Here is a 6809-nt window from a genome sequence, read left to right as displayed (position 1 = left end):
ACTGTGTTTGTGTTGTATTGTACCATTTTTATGCTGTATCCATGAAATAAAAAGACTAGTTAGGATACCTACCCAATGCAGACCTCATTTTATATTGATGTATCTTATTAGATATGGTTACGGCATGTTTTTTAGTATCCATGCTTCTTAGCTTTTAACCGTCCCTCTGGTAAAGTCCTTATGGATTTTGAATTAGTTCTCTTGAGTCCAAAACCAACGATTGTTCTTGTCTAGTTTTTCTGATTTTGTCAACATCGTCTATCTTTAATAGTTTATCTTTTAGATTTTAAGCTACCACCGACCCTGACCTTTTCTTTCATTGATTTGGCCTCAATCAAGTTCAGTGACTTTGCAATTAGAATTAATGGAAAACTAAAGATTCATGAGCATATGACCATGAGTGGTCAGATTCATTATCTAGGCTCAATTTTGTCCTCAGGTGGGAGACTTGTTGCTAATTGAATTAAATTGTTCTAAAGTTTTCTGTTCTGGAATGTAGTTGACAATGTGGAGGGTGAGATCCATAATGTATTATATTGTCTAATACTTAATTTACAAATCTTAAGGTTGTCACATTCGGTAGATGAGTGTGTTAGAACATTCTCAATGTTTAGGTGGATAATATTAACAGCAACATAATAGGAACATACACATTCATGAGAAGTTTGGGCTAGCCTTTATAAGGCACCAGAATTGAGAGAAAATCGGTTATGATGGTTTGGATTTTGCTTCAAAGATGGGTTGATGCATTGGTGAGGGTGATCGGTTTTAGCTTGATGATGCTTCAACGGTGACGGTTAGACTAGAAAGGATGAAAGTCAAGGTAGTGAGAAAATGTATTTTGAAGATTGTCTTGTTAGAAAGTGTCAGTGAAAGCTGAATGATGAACTGGTATAACTTTTTTAATCTTAAAAAAAGGGGCCAAGGGTTTAGTCATGCAGGGAGCACCAAAATCATCTAAGATTTTATTTATGAATGTGAAATTAGCTTTGTTTTTGAATTTGAATTATGAATTTTTGGTTTTTAATGTTGAGGGTTTTAAGGGATTTAATGAAGTACTTACCATATTGGTGTAATCCCTAAACCCTATTAAATTAGTGATCTTGTAATCGTGAAAAGAGACAATTTGAATACTTTGTGATGCAGGGTGCACCAAAATTATCTAAGATTTTATTTATGAATATGTAATTAGCTTTGCTTTTGTTTTTGAATTTGAATTTGAATTATGAATTATTGGTTTTTAATGTTGAGGGTTTTAAGGGATTTAATGAAGTACTTACCATATTGGTGTCATCCCTAAATCCTATTAAATTAGTGATCTTGTAATCGTGCAAAGGGACAATTTGAATAAGAATGATGTGATGATTTGAGAATGGTGATTTTCTCTTTTTTTGGTGGTGATGCCTAGCGCTTGCGGGCAGATTCTGGGTGGTGAAGCCTAGGGTTTGTTCTGTTTATCTTTTTGCCCTTTCTCTCTATTTTCCTACCATGTTTTACATCACTTTGTATATTTACAATAATGCTGCGGAAGTCATTGGGTGCTAGTAAATATATGGATGGAACTTCTTAGTGGTCTAAGAATGGAGGGGGCATAGAAATCTTCCATCACTTTACCCTGAAGAAGAAATGGCTGATGCTTGATGGATATGAAGGATTTCATCCCTCTAGCTTGGTTGGAAATGTTTGTAATATCTGGTGCTTTTTTATGGGAATGGGTTGAGTCTGGTTTCTTGGGTAGGTTCTCTTTGTTTAAATCGAATTTAATGTAGTGACATAGAATAAGCAGCTGATGGTAGCAGTGATCAGCAGAATGCGGCCCTGGAGTGGTTGGCAAAATAGATTGTAGTGAAGCTTTGAAGCTTCTTTCATCTCTCTCTCTCTCTCTCTCTTACGGCTACAAGATGTTACAATAGGCGTAGAAAATGCATCATTTGGTGCCAAATCCTTGTATATTTCCTGAATTAGTTGCTTGGGTTTTTTGAGATTCTTTAAAAATTGAAGGAGTTTGAAGCATCAAGGATTCTCTTATCTTTAGTTGATGGGGGTTTCCCGATCTGGTGCTTGGGCAGTGCCAGTCCAAATTGATTATCTATTTGACTGTAAGGAAATGCAAGTAAACTGAAACAGAGTTTACCAACTCAAAAATAAAATTTTCTGATCAAATTGAGATTTTTTTTTTTACTTCTGTGTAAATGGATAGTTGTACTTTTTGCTATATGCCTTTTAATTTTAAATATAGCTAACTTGTTATTTTTTGGTGTTTTTTTTCTCCCTCTGAGATCACTGATTTCCATTAATGGACTCTATATACATGCAGGCCCAGCAGATTGTTGTTTTATGGATAAGACAGTATCTGGCAAGGAGGTTCCCGACGAGGTGACTCGAGAGTCGCTTATTTCCATTTCTTATTCTGAACCAGATAAGGTTCCCACTTCAAAACTCTCGACTGAAAAATTGAACAGTGAGAATCATCTTGGAAGGGTTGATTCCAATGGGGATGAAAAGTACAGGTCTGAGCTGATTTCTATTTCCTACACAGAGTCACCTGAAACTGGGGGTCTACCTATTTCACTTTCACCTGGAGAACTCAAGGATTAGCCGGACAGTGGGTTCCGTCTTATGGATATTGTGGTATGTTGTGTTGTTGAACTGTGGTGATATTAAGTGCATGGATTTCTGGTCTACGTGTAATGCTCTTCGTGTCTTTCTGGAAGTTGACATTATTGTAAAATAAACCTCAGACAGAATTTTACACCATTTTGAGTGAGGAAGCTTAACTCGGGCTAATATATGAAAATCTGTAGCTTCCTTGCAATTTCCATATTCATTTTACTAGTTTTTTTTTTTTAATTTTTCCTCCAAAATGTAAATGCTTGAATCCACAAGCTCAAGATGTCTGATCCTGTCCTTGGTGTGTCTGTTTAAATGCCTCATTAAACAGCTGCTCTTTTAAGGTGATAAGTAGGTTTTTTTTTAGTGAGTTTTTGGTGTATAGGAGCTTGCTCTGCACACTGCCCTGTAATTTGAATTAGTTTGGATTTGGGTCTTTTTTTTCTTTTTTCTTTTTTTCATTTTCTGGTTTTGTCTAAGTAAAGTATTTTGACGGTGCAAATATTTACAATTGGTATTCCCTTTGGGACCTATGTGTACATTTGGTCAAATTTTTGTCAATGTTACAACACTTAATAGTTTTCTATTGGATGAGTGTTTTGACAAATCTACTGATGAATTACATTATTTCTTTATACTTTCCATGGTCAGATGATAATAGATTAAAAACTATTACATCTATAAAATGCTTAAATTTTGCCAATGAGCTTTAGCTCAACTGACACCTCTTATAAGTTCTAGGTATTAGATTTTTTTATTATTGTAGGTAGGTCATCTGTTCAATCTGGAATTCCATCTCTTGTTTGGTTTCTATTATCAGTTTCATTTCTTTTGTTCTAAGTAATATCTATGTCAGGCTTATGGCCAACTTCATATGGCTTGTTGCTCATGACAGACCTGTTACTAGTGAGAAGCTGAAATCTAAAGGAACGGTTGGCCCAACCAGGTGCCCGAGTTGTGAAAGAGGGAAGATTTAATATTCTCCATATATATTGACATGAAATTTAGGCATATGTGTTAAGAACATAAAGTTCGTATAATCCAACAGTTATTATTAACAAGTGTAACATTGAAAAAGGATTAGACCAGTTGAACATGATCTTAACTTGAAACCATATATATTAGGCATCCTCTTCGCCTACAAGTGGTTTTGATATTAGACTTCCCATTTCATGTTGTAATTTGATTTATATAAGTAGTAGACAAAATAGACCATTGCAAATGCAATAAAGCAAGAATTGGTCTCTGTTGTTCCATATTTTTTTGTACCTGGGAGAAAATTTGTAGCTAAAAATTGTGGTTGTGGCCTTGTGGGCTATAATAGAAAAATCCAATACTCAGGATGTAACTAGTTAATGGATGGATCTTTCCAGGTTGGAGTTTTTGTTTTTTAGTAGAATTTGTGTTAGAATTACAAGGGTCTCGCTTTCAACTTTCCAAGATGGTTTTGATTGGGCTTTTGGTATGCTGAGGGAAAATCTTTGAAATCTATCACTAGGGGCTGGTTATTTTGTTGTGATCATCTATCATATATGACAGGGTTGAAATAAGAAGTCTTTCCTTAATCTTTGAAATCTATGACTAGGGGCTGGTTATTTTGTTGTGATCATCTATCATATATGACCGGGTTGAAATAAAGTCTTTCCTTAATCTTTGAAATCTATGACTAGGGGCAGGTTATTTTGTTGTGATTATCTATCATATTAGGCAGGGTTGAAATAAGAAGTCCTTCATTAATCTTTGAAATCTTTAGTCTATCACTAAAGGCTGGTTGTTTTATTGTGATCATTCATCATATTTGGCCGGATTGAAATACTGGGTTTTTTCTTTTACTAAGGTTTAAACTAATAGAGATCTAAGACCAGTTCGACAAAGTATACAGACTCAAAAGTAAGGTCACAGTTGATGCTTTAAAGTACAGGGCATTGTCTTGTTGTTTGCTCCATAATTTGTCTCCCGAGTGTGACTTTTTTCTATCTTGTTGATGTGTTGTGATCCTGACTTGACTTCATTGGCTTTGTTTGGAGCTTTTTATTTTGGCGATTGTTTATAAAATTTCTTCTTTTTGCTGCAATGGCTTTGTCCTTTGGTATGTCCCTTCAGATTGAGTTGGGGATTTAATACATTATATATGCAAGGTTTTTGAAGGAGTATTCTGTTATTTTTTTCAATAAATAAAATTATAGCTCTTAAACTGTCACAAAGAGTGTAGTGTGATTATTTATTTAGTTAAAAATATGTGCATCATGTTTTTTTTTAATTAGCTGTCCATATCAATAATCTAAGGATATAATTTTTTTCCTCACAATTATTGACATGGTCTATTGTGATTTGGGTACGATAAAATTAATGTTTGTGATGGGATCATGTGGAGGTGATGTTCTCCAATCACAATTGGTCACCTTACTATGTAGCAAAAAAGTTGTGTTTTTAGCTTTTGCTCTATCCATATTGCCTAAGAGGCCATATGTTTGCAATATTTGAATGCGCACACCAATTGCTTTTGGGCCAAAAGGTACTTTCGAAAGATGCATGAATATTTTCCTAACCAAAATAGTATTAAAAAAAAAAAAAAAGTTTTTGAATGCACAAATTCATAATAGTGGAAATTGGAGCCTGCTATTTGAAATAATGTCATGCTTCCAAGTGTTGGTTTCTAGTTTAAAGTATACCCAGTTTTTTTTTTTTTTTTTTTAATTTTCTTCCTGTGGTTAAGTGAACCGAAAGCACAAAAAAAAAAAAAAAAAAAAAATATATATATATATATATATATATATATATATATATATATATATATATATATAGCATTGTATAGGCATTGTGACAAACTATATAATATGTTTCGTCTCCTTTTGGCTTATTGGAATGCGTCCTTCGGCATTTGTTTCTGATCATGTCTTTTAGTTACATTTGGTTGGAACTGATGCATGGCTTTATCCTACTTTAGTCTATTGTGGTTGTCAATTTTCATTGTTTGATGATGCAAAGTTGATATATTCAAGGTTTTAGAAAATTTCAGAACCTAAAATGACTGAAGCTTTGACCGGTTAGTCGGCTTTAGATTTATTGTTTATCTACTTTTTTTTTTTACTATTTACACACCTCTACATTGTTTTGAAATGAGAAAGGAAAAAAAAAAGAAAAAAGGAGAGGACATTTTTAGGGTAATAATAAAAAGGATACATTGGCATCGTTATAAAATAGTTTAGAATGTATTGTAAATTTTGAAAGTTAGAAAGATTCAAGTGATGCCAAATTGTAGGGAGTCAAGTGCATTTTTAACCCTTCTTTTTAAAATCATTTCTTTTTATAGCAAAAATATTATTTTGGTTTCTACATTTAATAGTAGTTAATTTGGCCCCTATTATCAAATTATAGAGTTTAATTTGACAACAATATCAATTTATGAAATTTATCATATAATGTTTTCCAATTTTTATTACTTATACACATTGTTATGAAAAATAATAAGTGAAGAATTTAAATTCATAACACGGTTTGAAAGGTAACAACAATTTTAGTAATTTTTTTTTTTCTTTTTTTGCTTAAATAAAACATTTAAATCTTTATTGTCTCTAAGAACTATCTTTATATAATAGGCTATATATATATATATATATATTCAATGAAACTTAAGATATAAAAAAATGTAAAAAATTGTAAGAGCAAAATGTAAAACAAATGTTATAAAATCATTCTTGAAAATATAGTAGCACACTCACCCCACGATGTCCGGCCTGGTTATCTATAAAGGGCAGTGATAAATGCATACTCATTTAAAAAGAACACATACATGTTATAGGCTCATAGCAGAATCAAAAACAACTCTTGCCATCCCCAACTGAGCAAACATGGCTGATTTTGCTTGGAAATAATATTGGTGCCGACTGTGGAATAGGGGAATAGGGATAAAATATATATTGTACTCTTTGATAAAGTTTCTTCTATCTGGAGCATATTTATCACAATAATTCTGAGCAGTGTTGTGTTGTTTTGTTTTTAATGGGTCGGTGGAAAATGGTGACAGACTGATGAGATGTCAATCACATCATTTGATCTCTTGGGTTTCCACTACATTGTCACTGTACTTACAGCTCGATGAAGAAGATCAGATGTGATGATGGGTGATGGCCATGCCCAGATACTAATTCATTGTCTCCAGATAGACTTCCAATAACCCTTTTTTTTTTTTTTTCTTT

Source organism: Castanea sativa, chromosome 11 (genome assembly GCF_040712315.1).
Source record: "Castanea sativa cultivar Marrone di Chiusa Pesio chromosome 11, ASM4071231v1".
Taxonomy (NCBI): Eukaryota; Viridiplantae; Streptophyta; class Magnoliopsida; order Fagales; family Fagaceae; genus Castanea; species Castanea sativa.
Note: the sequence above shows the minus strand (reverse complement) of the source record.